This window comes from Meriones unguiculatus, chromosome 6 (genome assembly GCF_030254825.1).
Source record: "Meriones unguiculatus strain TT.TT164.6M chromosome 6, Bangor_MerUng_6.1, whole genome shotgun sequence".
In the NCBI taxonomy this organism is placed as follows: domain Eukaryota; kingdom Metazoa; phylum Chordata; class Mammalia; order Rodentia; family Muridae; genus Meriones; species Meriones unguiculatus.
Window position 1 is genome coordinate 26,625,463 of NC_083354.1, and position 16,645 is coordinate 26,642,107.

Below are 16,645 nucleotides of genomic sequence, written 5' to 3' on the forward strand. Positions count from 1 at the left end.
ACAGGCACTGAAGAAACCCAAACAATCATTAGGTCTGACTACAAAAGCCTATATGCAACAAAACTTGAAAATCTAAATGAAATGGACAATTTTCTTGATAGATTGCACTTACCAAAGTTAAATAGAAATCAGGCAGAAAGATTGAAAAGTCCTCTATGCCCCAAGGAAACAGAAGCAGTCATCAACAGTCTTCCTTCCAAAAAAAAGGCAGGGCCAGATGGTTTCAGTGCAGAATTCTACCAGACCTTCAGGGAAGAGCTAACTCCAATTCTCTTCAAACTATTTGACAAAATAGAAACAGAAGGAACATTACCAAACTCATTCTATGAAGCCACAGTCACCTTGATACCTAAACCACACAAAGACCCAACAAAAAAAGAGAACTTCAGACCTATCTCTCTTGTGAACATTGATGTAAAACTACTCAATAAATTACTTGCAAACTGAATCCAAGAACACAAAAAAATATCATCCACCATGACCAAGTAGGCTTCATCCCAGGCATGCAAGGGTGATTCAATATACAGAAATCCATCACTGTAATCCACAATATAAACAAACTGAATGAGAAAAACCATATGATCATTGCCTTAGATGTTGAAAAAGTATTTGATAAAATCAAAAAACCATTCATGATTAAAGTCTTGGAGAGACCAGGGATACAAGGTACATACTTAAACAAAATAAAGGCAATATAGAGCAAGCCTACAGCCAACATCAAACTAAACAGAGAGAAACTTAAATCAATCCCACTGAAATCAGGGCCAAGGCAAGGCTGCCCACTCTCTCCATATCGCTTCAACATTATACTTGAAGTCCTAGCTAGAGCAATAAGACAAATAAAAGAGATCAAGGGGATCCAAATCAGAAAGGAAGAAGACAAAGTATTACTATTCACAGATGATATGATAGTATACATGAGTGACCCTAAAAGTTCAACCAGAGAACTCCTTCAACTGACAAACACCTTCATCAAAGTGACTGGATACAAAATTAACTCAAAAACTCAGAACCGCTCCTGTATAACAAAGATAAAAGGGCCAAGAAAGAAACTAGGGAAACAACACCCTTCACAATAGCCACTAAAAATATAAAAGTACCTCAGTGTGATTCTAACCAAGCAAGTGAAAGACCTCTTTGAAAAAAACTTCAAATCTCTGAAGAAAGAAATTGAAGAGGATATCAGAAGATGGAAAGATCTCGCATGCTCATGGATCGGTAGGATTAACATAGTAAAAATGGCCAACCTGCCAAAAGCAATATACAGATTCAATGCAATTCCTATCTAAACACCAACATAATTCTTTACAGACCTTGAAAGAAAAATTCTCCACTTCCTATGAAAAACAAAAAACCCAGAATCTCCAAAATGATCCTGTACAACAACAGATCATCTAGAGGTATGTCCACCCCTGATCTCAAGCTGTACTACAAACAGCATCTTCAACAAATGGTGCTGGTCCAACTGGATGTCTACATGCAGAAAAATGAAAATAGATCCATGTTTATCACCCTGCACAACACTAAAGTCCAAGTGGATCAAAGACCTCAATATAAAACCAGACACACTAAATTGGTGAGAAGAAAAAGTGGGGAAGAGCCTAGAACTCATTGTCAGAGAACACAGATGTCCTGAACAGAACATCAACAGCACAGGCTCTAAGAGCAACAATCAATAAATGGGATCTCATCAAACTGAAAATCTTCTGTAGAACAAAGGACACTGTCATCAGAAACAAAATGACAGCCTACAGACTGGGAAAGGATCTTCACCATCCCTATATCTGACAGAGGACCAATATCCAGAATATATAAAGAAATAAAGAAGTTAAAAATCAACAAATCAAGTAAACAAAAAAGAGCTAAAGAGAGAATTCTGTGTAGAGGACTATAGAATGGCAGAGAAACACCTAAAGTAACACTCAACTTCCTTGGCCATCAGGGATATGCAAATCAAAACAACCCTGAGATTTCACCTAACACCCATCAGAATGGCTAAGATAAAAATCTCAAGTGACAACACATGGTAGAGAGGATGTGGAGAAAGAGGAACCCTCTTCCATTGCTGGTGGGAATGTAACTTGTACAACCACTTCAGAAATCAATCTGGTGCTTTCTCAGACAATTAGGAATAGTGCTTCCTCAAGATCCAGCTATACCACTCCTGGCATATATCCAAAGATGCTCAAATACACAACAAGGACATTTGCTCAACCATGTTTGTAGCAGCTTTATTCATAATAGCCAGAACCTGGAAACAACCCAGATGTCCCTCAACAGAGGAATGGATACAGAAATTGTGGTACATTTACACAATGGAACACTACTCAGCAATTAAAAACAAGGAAATCATGAAATTTGCAGACAAATAGTGGGATCTAGAAAAGATCATCCTGAGTTAGGTATCCCAGAAGCAGAAAGACACAAACGGTATATACTCACTTATAAGTGGATACTAAGCCTATAAGATAGGACAAACCTACTAAAATCTGTACACCTAAAGAAGTTCAACAAGAAGGAGGTTCCGGGGTAAGATGATCAAACCTCACTTAGAAAGACAAATCGGATGGACATTGGAAGTAGGAGAAAACAAGAAACAGGACAGGAGCATACCATAGAGGACGTCTGAAAGACTCTACCTGGCAGTATATCAAAGCAGATGCTGAGACTCATAACCAAACCTTGGGCAGAGTCCAGGGAATCATATTTAAAAAGAGGGAGTAAGTATGACCTGGAGAGGATGGAAGCACCATAAGGACCAAATATATCTGGATACAGTCACCTTGTCTGAGACTGATTCTGCAACCAAGGACCATTCACGGATATAACCTAGAACCCCTGCCCAGACGTAGCCCATAGCAGCTTAGCATCCAAGTGGGTTTCCCTAGTAAGGAGAACAGGGACTGTCTCTGACATGAACTCAATGGCTGACTCTTTGACAACCCCCACCCACCCACCCAGGGAGGAGAAGCTTTGTTAGGCCACAGAGGAGGACATTGCAGCCAGTCCTGATGAGACCTGATAAGCTAGGGTCAGATGGAAGGGGAGGAGGACCTCCCCTACCATGGACTTAGAGAGGGACAGGGAGGAAAGGAGGGAGGGATGGTGAGATTGGGAGGGAATGAGGGAGGGGCTACAGCTGAGATACAAAGTAAATAAACTGTAATTAATATAAAAAATAAAAATTAGACAAAGAAAGGCAAAAAAAAGTAGTGGTTATAAGGATGATTAAAAAAATAAGAATGTATTAAAAATATCCTTTATGGATCAAGCCAATAAAATCACTCAATAATCCAGCAAAAAAATAATAACTTTATAAATAGAAGAAAAAGCTAAGTTCATGTGATTCAAACTTATCACTATGTGACCACTTAAAAAGTTCTGGGGTGACCTCGTATAGGATAGGAGGAAGATCAGAACTCAAGGGAATACCCCAACAATGTGGCTCTTTTATCTCTAGTTTTATTTTGCTCTATAAAACATTAAAACGTTTAATCATGAAATACGATCCACTTCCTTGGGGAACCACTTGGCATGCTCCTTCCAGGGATTGTCTCCTTCTTCCCAGTTTCCCAGGCATCCACCGCAGGAGAAGCACTGCACAGTGTCCCTTTCACCTACAGATGCAGGGAAGCGATGGCACCAGGTGTGTCTTGGAGCTGATCATACTGAACCAGAGCAACACAGACCCCAGCATGCTTGCTCTTCCATGTCCCCTCTGGCTGAATCCTTGGCCACATCCCACTGCCCTATATGACCCACTCCTGAGTCTCGACCTCCCATCCCAGCCATGGCCATCCTCCATAGACACACCCCAGGGCTTTGGAGGTCCTACTAGGTGATCTAGCACTCAGCTACACACTAAGCCCACTGCCGGTACTCTTAAGGTCTATATGTAAAGAACAGCAACATTTTACTGCCCACAAAATGGAACCTAACCCTTAACCACCACAGAAAACCTCACAAAATGGGACCCCGTTAGTTACCTGTAATGACAAAGCCGCCTGCGGAGAGTCCACGTGGCGAGGTCCCATGGGCATAAAACAGCCACTTCTCAAAGGATTCCAGCCTGGCCTCCTCTTTATGGTACTGTGCTTTGCTGCCTCTCAGCATCTTCTCTGGACTCTTCACCCTTATGTCATACTTGCCAATGTTACCAACATCTTTGCCCAACAGTAACTCACATTCAGGACGAACTTTCTTGTGGATTTCTATGGGAAATTTCCTGAGGCTGGTGTGAAAGAGGATTAAGCTACAGCAAAAGCACTGCACCCCAGGTTTCACCTCAGTAAGGTAAAACCTAGCAGCTGCCATGTCCTGAGGTGTCCATGAGCTATATGGGTCATAGGTCACAAAAGTCTTTAATCTCCTGGCTTCACTGCGCATCTGTGAGTTAAAACCTTTCTTCATTTTCCTTCCTGCTTTGTGCTCTTCTTCATCTTGGCTCTTGGCCAGCTGCACTGCATCCACACCGAGAAGAGCAGAGAGCTCATGGAGATGATCATAATCAAACTCAGTAACTGGCTCCTCAGAGGCCTCCCCGTGCTCGACCATCTTCTAAAAGAGAAAGGAAAACAGATAATGGAGATAGCAATGCTTTGCTATAAAGAACATGAATTTAGGTCCCATGAAGTGGCTCAGAGGGTAAAAACACTTGCAGCTAATCCCAGGATGGTGAAAGAAGAGAACTGACACCCACAAGTTGTCGTCTCACTTCCACATGGACATGGGGATACACACACTCATGCCCCTGCCCCATATGTCAAAACAAAGGGACTAAGAAGAAATAATTGCTGTGTTGACTTGTGTCTCAAACAAGTGAACTAGGCCATGAGGACCAGCTATGAAAAAGAAAAATAGGCCTGTTTCCATCCATAAAGGCTCTGCCCACCCTTTGTTTCTTTGTTATTCTGAGATAGAATTATGCTATGTATTCCATGCTGGTCTAGAACTTGTGGCTGAGGCAGGTGCCACAGGAAGGTGTTAATCCTGGGACCCTCTTTGGTTTGGGTTGTGCACATCTCCTTCTTGTAGTAACCTACATATACCACAGACACCCTGCCACTTTCATTGGGCCACTTTCTGGGCTTTTGGATTTTTTTCTTTCCTCTTTTGGACAGTCAAGTGCAGGCAGTCTCTAGTCAGGTGTGGCACCAATGCATTAGGAAGGGAGAATGGACAGGCTGATCTCACCTGCTCACTGGTTTGAGGTGCATATGCAGGAAAGTAAAACTACTTTCTCACGTTTATAGAAAGTTCCCTATTGAGCATCTTATCTTTTGCATAACTACATATGCATATGAAGAAAGTCAGATGTGTTCTGTGAAGGACATGCTCAGGGACTAAAGGCTTGGTTAAATTCAGCCTGTCAGACAAAACAAAGTACCTGTCTCCTTTCTTGTAACTCGACCCCTCATTTCCTCAACCCCATGAGTGAAAGCCCAATCAATAATCAGGGTGTGTCAGAACTCTGATTCACACAGCCATTTGTCCATCTTGACAGTGTATCCTGCTCTAATCTGTAGCTTCACTTTGCTCCAGATGAACTTATTTGCTTCTTTTGAAAATCTTAGAGCCTTTGTTTTCAGTTGTTTGAATTAAAGGCCAAGAGCTTAAAAACAGACAGACCACATCAGCCTACATGATGCTACACAGTTTGTATCACCAAGACCTGTCCCACATGTGAATAATGGCCCCATTGTTGTGATGTGGGCACATATTTGCCATGCATGTTAGAGAAAAATATACACGAAATCCCATAGCCTCGTAGAGAAAATGTGTTAAAATCACCCTTTTCTTTAAAACCCTTCTCTTCTGTTCACTTTTCAGAGGTAGTGCTCTGTGTGTAAGCTGTGTTAGGTCCACAGTGGCCCCCACAGTGGTAGTGCCAATAACCATGTCCTATCTCAGGCAGGACTCTGGCCAGGGAAACAGAAGTTTATTGAGTAAACCAGAGGGTAAATTCAGCATCCCTCAGGAACCTCAAAGGCACCTTTCTGTTTACCAGGAAAATCACCACTTCCTTTATCCAGCTGTCCCTAACAGTCACCTACCTGGGACACAGACATCTAGTTCCTGTTAATGGAACACCAAAGCCTGCACTAACTCTCAGGCTGTTTTGAGCCACACCTCTCCTCCCTATTCCCTTAAGATTGACATGGCTTTTTCTGTGCCACTGTTCCCTGGCCTACAAGTGAACACCTGGCACTTTAATTTCCCAAACAAACTTTTTTTTACCCATGGGTGGTCCAGTTCAGTGGTTTTACTCACCCTTGCTTACAAACTCCAGATGCAAGGGAGGATTTTACTCTGGCAGGCAGCCACTGCGCTTCCCAAGATCTTATATGTCTTTACAGTGGGTTGTATGAAGCACAGGGATGCTTACAGGCAAGGAGATAGTTTATTAAAGGAGACATTCTAATCAGCTAAGAATGCTGCCTGGACTGTGACCCAGACTCAAGAGAGGAAAGGGACAGCTCTGCATGACACTTCACATAATATTTTCCTCTCCCAGTGTTCTCACAAAGCTAGCTCTTCTTCAGCATGCTCCTTTGGTTGAAATGAAGCCCAGGTCAGGAAGGACTTCCAGTCTTCCACTGTCGCTGTCTTTCGTATTAATCTTTGGAACCTCCTCCTCTACACTATTCCCTATTCTATTATTATATTAGTAGAACATAATTATTATTATAGTTGCTACATAATTTATCTTATCAATTATTTTTCTCTAAGTTAAAATGTTGCATTGTCCCATTAGCCTATATAGATATAGACATGGACATACAAAGACATAGACATAGATACAGACATAGAGACAGAGACATAGACATAGATATAGACAGACATAGACATATGCATAAATGTACATATACCTGCAATATACTGGGGTGGCTGTTAGGGATCGAGCCCAGGTCCTCTATTTTGCCTAACACACTTGAACTAACCAAGTCCTTAGTCCCTTCAGTAGTCCAGGGTGGGTGTTAAGCAGTGAGTCCAGGACCTTTTGTATACCAGGAAAGTACCCCACCTCTGAGCTGCCTCAGCCAGCACAGCCATGGGCAGTACAGGGACATAGCAGGGTAATAGTAGACAGAGACACAAGTCTCTGGGTTTCCTGCAAGAGTAAACGATTCTCATTTTCCCACTGTGTATTTATTGGTTTCCTAGCTACTAGAGACAGCCCTGCAGTCAAGGCTTGAGCAAACAGGATTTCTATCTGAGTTCTATCTGAGAACTTAGATAAGATTAGAATGTTACAGATAATGTCACTTGCCAGTCATCCAGCCAAGAGACCATTCCACAGGAAATCTGACTCACCAGAAGATATGCTAAGTTGGGAGGCATAATTATTTCCTCAGAGGATAATGTTTGTATTTACAGAGCTTTCACCCCTCAGCACTGCTAAACCTGCCCAATTTTCTTAGTTCTAACAGGGAAACTGTAGCTTAGGGGGTCCAGGGTTACAAACACTGGATGCTCTTCCAGAGGACCTGGGTTCCATTCCCAGTAAACCCAAGTCGCAGCCCACAATGGTCTCTACTCCAGTTTCAGAGAGATCTAGTACCCTCTTCTGGCCTGGCACCAGATCTAGCACCCTCTTCTGGCCTCCATGGACACCAGGCATGTACCTTGGTTGCACAGACATGCATGCAAACAAAACACACCTACACCCAAAATAAATGATGAATAAATAAAATTCCTTAAGCCTGTAACTTTTCCCTTTTTCCTATTTCTTTTTTTTTTTTAATACTGACCAAGGGCTCCTGACACACTAGACTCCATTTCTCTGAAGACCTCCACTCCCAACCCACACATTGCTTGTTGAAATCCACTGCTGAATTTGCCTGTGTCCTTGGGTCCTAACTCAAAGGCGTAACTTTCTCTCCTCTTCTCCATGTCTCTCCTTCTGGAAGCTGCTGTGATTTATACCTTGCCTGCCTCATCATTTTTCTCTGAAACTCTAATAAAATGATCCCTGAGCTTCCTTCTGATCTCAACTTTTTTTTTTTAAATTAACAAGACCAAGAACCCAAGAAGGAAACCTTGATTTCCCCCTAATAGGTTGTGTGTGAGTGTTTGTGATTTGTGAGTGTGGGCACCCCAGGCCACAGTGTGTCTGTGAGGCTGGTTTTTCCCTCCACAGTGGAACCCAGGGATTGAACTCAGGCTTGCAAGGCAATCTCTTTTACCTGCACTGCTTTGAGCTTTTGTTGCTTGTATGTTGTTTAGTTCATTGACTTCTGAATGGCTAATCACTCCCCTACAATGGAGCATTTATGCCACTGCCATTTTCTCTTCATAAACAAAGATGGGTTCAAGATGCTAAAAACAAAACCTTTCCTCAAGTTTAAACATTTTCTCAGAGTAAATTCCTGAAATAAGAATTGCTGAGTCAAACACATGCATCCTCTTAAGGGTTTGGGTGTCTGTCAGGCACTGGCCTTGCTAATGGTCATCTGGGCTCCTTTTACCTTCAGTAAGGTCAGGGTCCTGCTTCTTCTCACGTGGTTTCCTGCAATGAGGTTTCACATATCAGAATTCCATGTATCTCTGTAACAGAAATTAAAGTCTGCTTACAAACCAAAAACTGATTTCCCAAGGGAAAAGCCTGGTCAGGCATCTCAACGACATCCAAGTCCAGCACCCCAGTGGTCATCCTGGGGGACAGGCATGGCCTCCACTCGTGGTCATATGTAAGTGAAACTGAGCTTGTGTGGTTCCATCATAATCTGTTGGTCAGTGATTATTTCAAGTTCCCACTGAACCTCCTGTTCTACAAAGCCACATATAAAGTTAATTCCAAACACTCACCCAAGCCAACCCTTTCAAAAACTTTGAAGATAGAGGTTTGAAAAAAATTTCAAACATGATATGTGATTTCTCCAGCAATCAAGAAACAAAGCCCATTTTTTGGTCTATCTTATCTCCATCTTGTATCTAGTAAAATAATTCTGAAAATTGGGGTTTTTTTTAGAGTAACCCAAATGAAAATATTCCCCATTTGTTAAGTCCTGTTTATCTCAGCTAACCAGCCCTCCCTCCCCCCACTGGTTAGCTGATGAACTGGAATTTTCAGTCCAACCTGATTCCTTCCTGCAATGAGGCTGTGCTTCCCAGTTGAATCAAATGTACACTTTTCATCAACAGTTTGTAGCAGTAAGCAAGAGGGTTTCTACTGCCTCTGGAATAGCCAGTGTGGTGGTACACACTCCAAGTGCCATCATTCAGGAGCAAAAGCCTAGATTCAGGCTATTCTGGTCTATAGAGCGAGTTCCAGCACAGCCAGAGCTAAAAAAACTCCCTTCTCCCAAAAGAGAATAATAAACAAATAAGTGAATATCCTCTGAGAACATCTTAAATCCTCTCCTCTTGCAAGGCTTAATTTTTACTTTTTTGCTAAAATAGGGTTGATAATAATGAAAGCATTTTCCAGCTGCTTAGAGCACCAGTGTCCCCAAGCTTATGAAACTCTTGCTATATAGTCTTGGCTAGCCTTGAACTTGTTCTTGCTCTCCCAAATCCTAGAAAACTTAATGAATTCTTTTTATTACATTTGGAAAGTATGTGTGTGAGAGTGCATATCAGGTCTCTCTCTTTCTGCCGGGTGAATCCCAGAGAACAAACTCTTGTTATCAGGCTTCCGCAGAGGTACCTTTACTTGCTGAGCTATCTAGACAATATGTTCTTAAAACCCTATCAGTTCAGAATGAAGCAAGTAGAAGGTTACACTTTAGTACATCCACTATTGTCTACAATTCATTTGCTGTATCATCAACTTTATCACACCCATAAGAGATTTTTAAATAATTCGTAGTGTTTATCAAATATACTGTGTCTTCAATGAAGGCTGAATCTCTTGACATTCCCCAGAGAGCCTATAGGTTTCAACCTGTGGGCCTCAAACCCTTGTGGTCAAAGGTCCCTTTCACAGGGGTTGCCTAAGAACATCAGAAAACACAGATATTTACATTATGATTCATACAGTAGCAATGTTGGACTTGTGAAGTAGCAACAAAGATAACTTTATGTCTGGGTCACAACAGGAGGAGCTGTATTAAAGGGTCTCAGCATTAAGAAAGTTGAGAACCACTACAATAGAGTGTTTCAAAGTAGATATGTAAGTAGTCCTCAGTTATTCAAATGTTTCTATCCAGCACCTGCAAACAGCCAAAAAGTAGATATTCATGAACTTTCTTTCCTCAGAGCAGGGATCAGGGGTAGGTTCTCCATTCAGACACCTTATCATCCTTTCTACTAGTTCAGGTAAGACACAATCATGCAGTTTATCACATAAATTCCTACTTTCAAGCATTTTCACTATTAATATTACAATGTTATTGGGACACAATGCACACATTATACGTTCTCCTCTATGCAGTTAATAGATTTTAGGACATTCACAGACTGGTACAATCAGTGATTTTCAAACAACTTACCACTCCCAAAAGAAAGAACTGTATCTATTAGTACTCGATGGCTTTCCATTTCTCCTCAATCTCCTTAGCCCTACAAAACTTCTAATTCACTCTATTTTCAGTTTTCCAGGAAAAGGTAATGCAGACATTCAATTATTTGAAAACAGCAACATGAGAAAAACACCATGTTTCTCCTTGCACAAGCCACAGTCCTTGGGAAGAAACAAAGATCCCGACGTTCACCTCAGTGGATATCAGTGCTCATGTAGCTGCACACTGAGCCTCCACGTGGCATTTCCTATGTGCACAACTAATTTTGTATCCACACAGTTATGTTGGTGAACTCATGGCCTGAAATGCTGGGGTGTGACTGATTCTGAGAAATACTCGGCAGCTGTCTGGAGTAAGGAGTACCCATGCATTAGAACCACCTGCTTGGGATGGTTTGGGCTGGCAATAGCATCAGGAAGATGCTGAGTTGTTTCCTTTTCTTATCCCACACAGAGAAGCTGCCACTCTCTTGTGGTCTGTAACGGGCAGCTCCTTAACTCTCTCCCTGCTAAATGGCTTAGAAAAGTGTTCAGCTAAGTCAATCCTTCCAGTAGTTGGTGGTATACAAGTTAGTGGCACACAACTTATAGAAGAAAGTATTTAAGTGGGTTCATGGCTCCAGAGGGTTAGAGTTCTTGATGGTGGAGTAAAAGCAGAATGGCAGGAACAGCCTAGAGTTCACATCTCAAACCACAGGCAGGAGAGCAAGAAACAGAGAGTGCACTGAGAATGGTTAGGCTTTTGAAGTCTCAAAGGCCATCCTTGTGACACACAAAGTCACCTTCTAGCCCTTCACAAACATTTCCACCAACTGGGGACCAAGTATTCAAACACACAAACCTATGAGTCATTCTCACCCAAACCACCTCATCCACAGCTCCCTTCAATCCATTTTTTGCCACCTAAGAGTCCTACCATTATTTCTACAGTTTCAGGACTCCTGGGTTATATCACTGAGCACTGAACAAAAGAAACATTTTCATGAGCACAAAAGCAAGAACAAAGTTAGGCTTTGTAAATGGCTCAGGTGGTGAAAGTGCTTGCCTCCAGAACATGATGACCCAAGTTCAACCCCTGAAATCCACCTAAAAGGAAGCAGCCATGATGATGCATGCTTCTTATCCCAGCAGTACAGAAAGACAAACAGGTGGATTTCTAGGTCTGTCTGGACAGACAGGCAATGCAACGAACTGGTAACCTTAGGCCTGCCTGAATGAACAAGGTTGATATCCCTGAGAAATAGCACCAAGGCTCACCTCTAGCCTCTGCATGCTCATAGTGTACACACATGCACCACACACCACACAGAGAAGGAAAAAACTAAAAGAAAACAAAGTTATTGATGTCTGCAGAATATCTATTGAGTGTCTGTAATTGTGAGGAAAAAAAAATCTAAAGATATTATGTAATAATGGTGTTTCCCTTTCCCTGAAGGGGGAGCAGCCTTACCAGGCCACAGAAGATGATAATGCAGCCACTCCTGAGGTGATCTGATAGACTAAGACCAGAAGGAAGGAGAAGAGGACCTCCCCTATCAGTGGACTTGGGGAGGGGCATGCATGAGGAAGGGGGAGGGAGGGTGGGATCGGGAGGGAAAGAGGGAGGGGCTTATGGGGGAATACAAAATAAATAAAGTGTAATTAATAGTAAAAAAAATTAAAAAATTAAAAAAACAAAAAATAAAAACAAAACAAAACAAGAATGGTGTTTCATCTCAGATGTGTATGAGACAGATAAAGAGACAGTGAACCCCATCAGCTCACGGAGGTGGGGAAAGGCCAATTTGCCATGTACTTCCTCAGTGTCTCTGGGTCAAAACAAGTCACAGTACTAACTGTTTTCATGAACCCCTGTCTCAGACCATTTGTGAATCTGTACATTCTCCCCTCTGTCCACCTGTGCAGTGGAGCATCTTAACTCTCCTTTATTACATGTCAACCCATTCCATTGCTCTCTCTATATGTTGCTTTTAGGGGTTATTTATCTTTAACAGGTGGTAGTTACTTTACTCTGGGTTCCCATGTAGCCACCAATAGAATCTCTGGTGAGAGAGGAACAGTGGTGACATAGTGGCATGAGTGTTACAGGGGTAGTGAATGGCTTTCTCATTAGATTTGAGGCCTGCTGCACCTGGGAGAAATTCATACCTGGTACTGTAAACCAAGTTAAAAGCCTTTGGTTAAACTGTGTGTAGTAAGTAGCACATGGCTTTAATCCCAGCACACAGAAGGCAGAGGCAGGATGATTTCTATGAATTAGAGGTAAGCCTAGTCTACATAGCAAGTTCCAAGCCAGCTAAGGCTGCAGAGTGACAGCCTTTGTAAAAATAAATCTTTTCAAAATGCGTGGAGCTAAGAGGTCATAGACCCTAGGGAGAAACTGCTCTAATTGCTTTTCTTCTATGACAGTGTGATAAATACCATGACCAAAAGCTAAAATCCACTTAGAAAAATTCTAGACTGTGTCAAGCTGACCTCCAAAGCCAACCAGAGCAGCAACTTGTTACTGATGTTTTACTTTAGGTAAATCAAACTGCTGTCTGAGTATTAATGTTTATTCCCATGGATTAGCTCTGCTCTCAGTCTTGGTCAAAAGAGTTTCTCTTGCAGCTGACAGAAGATTATAGATTCATGTAAAATTCATATACATATCAATGTACAGATTCATATCTGGTCAAAGTGCTCAGAATATGTAACTCTTGAATGATTAGCCCTAAATGAGATATCCATATCGACCTCACCCCATGAGGCTTAGAGAACATCATAAATGAGAGGGCAGAAAGAACATAAGAGCTAGAGAATGAGGAAGAAGCTGAAAATGTTGTTTTTAATGACATGGACATTGAACTCATGAACTCAACAGCACCTGTATTTAATTGCATAAGACGTTATAGGATGAAGCCTGTCAACATTCTATCACAGACAAGGGAGGGCCCCAGAAGGTCCTGCCCCAACTGAATAGCATATTGGCAGTTTATGGGTGCTTTGGGGCAGAGTCTTTTCTTTTTTCTTCTCCCTGAGATGTGGACAGTTGTAGGTTCTCTATGGTACAGAGGATGGCCCCATACCCATACAGATGGCACTAGTTGAACTCAGTTGATTATGTTAAAAAAAAAGAAGGAAGGAAGGAAGGAAAGAAAGAAAGAAAGAAGGAAAGAAAGAAAGAAAAAAGGAAAGAAAGAGAGAGAGAAAAAGAAAGAAAGAAAGAAAGAAAGAAAGAAAGAAAGAAAGAAAGAAAGAAAGAAAGATGGAGGAAAATGAGGATGAGAAAGGGACCTGTGTGGGATGTGTGAGCAAGCCTCATGGTGTGTATGATTCAGACACATTACATGCATGTATGAAATCTCAAAGAATAAAATTTAAAAGCTTTAAAGAAAATACCCAAAGAATTTTAACACACAAACTCACAGAATGTATAGTCAACAAATTTTGAAAAAAATTAAAATATATATGTATATAACATACATGAAAAGATATGACATATCTTTAATCAAATATAAATACTTGAGACTCTCAAACATTAAGTTAAAAAAGGCACATACTTAAACATAGTAAAGGCAATATAGAGCAAGCCTATAGCCAACATCAAACTAAACTGAAATCAGGGACAAGGCAAGGCTGCCCACTCTCTCCATATTGCTTCAACATTGTACTTGAAGTCCTTGTTACAACAATAAGACAACTAAAGGAGATCAAGGGAATACAAATCAGAAGGGAAGATGTCAAATGTCACTATTCAGAGATGATATGATAGTACACATAAGTGACCCCAAAAATTCAACCAGAGAACTCCTTCAGCTGATAAACACCTTCAACAAAGTGGCTGGATACAAAATTAACTCAAAAAAATCACAAGCCCTACTGTATACCAAAGATAAAAGGGCCAAGAAAGAAATTAGGGAAACAACACCCTTCATGACAGCCACTAAAAACACAAAGTACCTCAGTGTGATTCTAACCAAGCAAATGAAAGACCTGTCAGAAAAAAAACTTCAAGTCTCTAAAGAAAGACATTGAAGAGAATATCAGAAGATGGAAAGATCTCCCATGCTCATGGATCAGTAGGATTAACATGGTGAAAATGACCATCCTACCAAAAGCAATATACAGATTCAATGCAATTTCCATCAAAATACCAATACAATTCTTTACAGACCTTGAAAGAAAAATTCTCATTTTCATATGGAAAAACAAAAAGCCCAGAATTTACAAAACGGTCCTGTACAACAACAGATCATCTGGAGGTATCTCCATCCCTGATCTCAAGCTGTACTACAGGGCAGTAGTAATAAACACTGCATATATTGGCATAGAAACAGAATGGTGGATCAATGGAACCGAATAGAAGATCCAGAAATAAACCCACACACCTATGGATACTTGATTTTTGACAAAGAAGACAAAACCATTCAATGGAAAAAAAGACAGCATCTTCAACAAATAGTGCTGGTCCAACTGGATGTCTACATGCAGAAAAATGAAAATAGATCCACATTTATCACCCTGCACAAAACTAAAGTCAAAGTGGATCAAAGACCTCAGCATAAAACCAGACACACTAAATAGGTTAGAAGAAAAAGTGGGGAAGAGCCTAGAACTCGTTTGTACAGGAGACAACTTACTGAACAAAACATCAACAGCACAGGCTCTAAGAGCAACAATCAATAAATGGGACCTCATGAAACTAAAAAGCTTCTGTAGAGCAAAGGACACTGTCATCAGAACAAAACGACAGCCTACAGACTGGGAAAGTATCTTCACCAAACCTATATCTGACAGAGGACCAATATCCAGAATATATAAAGAAATAAAGAAGTTAAAGAGCAACAAATCAAGCAATCCAATTAAAAAATGGTGTACAGAGGTAAACAAAGAATTCTCTGTAGAGGAATATAGAATGGCAGAGAAACACCCAAAGAACTGCTCAATGTCTTTAGCCATCAGGGAGATGCAAATCAAAACGACCCTGAGATTTCACCTTACACCCATCAGAATGGCCAAGATCAAAAACCAACCCAAGTGACAACACATGCTGGAGAGGTTGTGGAGAAAGAGGAACCCTCCTCCATTGTTGGTGGGAATGTACAACCACTTCAGAAATCAATCTGGCGCTTTCTCAGAAAACTAGGAATAGTGCTTCCTTAAAATCCAGCTATACCACTCCTAGGCATATATCCAAAATATGCTCAAGTACACAACAAGAACATTTGTTCAATCATGTTTGTAGCAGTTTTATTCATAACAGCCAGAACCTAGAAACAACCCAGATATCCCTCAACGGAGGAATGGATACAGAAATTGTGGTACATTTACACAATGGAATACTACTCAGCAAGAAAAAACAAGAAAATCATGAAATTTGCAGGAAAAAAGTGGGATCTAGAAAAGATTATCCTGAGTAAGGTATCCCAGAAGAAGAAAGACACAGATGGTATATACTCACTTATAAGTGGATACTAAGCCTATAAGATAGGATAAACATACTAAAATCTGTACACCTAAAGAAGCTAAACAAGAAAGAGGACACAGGATAAAATGATCAATCCTCACTTAGAGAGACAAATGGGATGGACATTGGAAGTAGGAGAAAACAAGAAACAGGACAGGAGCATACCAAACAGGGCTTCTGAAAGACTCTACCTAGCAGTGTATCAAAGCAGATGCTGAAACTCATAACCAAACCTTGGGCAGAAAGCAGGAAATCATATGAAAGAAGGGGGAGTTAGGAAGACCTGGAGAGGATGGGAGCATCACAAGGACCAAATATATCTGTACACAAGAGTCTTGTCTGAGACTGATTCTTCAATCAAGAACCATGCATGCATATAACCTAGAACCCCTGCCCAGACGTAGCCCATAGCAGCTTAGCATCCAAGTGGGTTTCCCTAGTAAAGGGAAGAAGGACTGTCTCTGACATGAACTCAGTGGTTCACTCTTTAACCTCCCCCCCTCGAGTGGGGAGCAGCCTTGCTGGGCCACAGAGGAGGACATTGCAGCCAGTCCTGAAGAGACCAGATAAGCTAGGGTCAGATGGAAGGGAATATGGACCTCCCCTCTCATGGACTTAGAGAGGGGCAGGGAGGAGATGAGGGAGGGAGGGTGAGATTGGGAGGGAATGAGGGAGGGGCTACAGCTGAGATACAAAATAAATAAACTGTAATTAATATAAAAATAAAAATAATT

General features: G+C 41.3%; 1 pseudogene; it reads right to left on the bottom strand.

Moving 5' to 3' along the window:
* The window catches only part of LOC110542864 (baculoviral IAP repeat-containing protein 1a-like), a 36,836-nt pseudogene extending 28,288 nt beyond the window's left edge, over positions 1-8,548 (bottom strand).
* Positions 8,549-16,645: the final 8,097 nt, after the last annotated feature.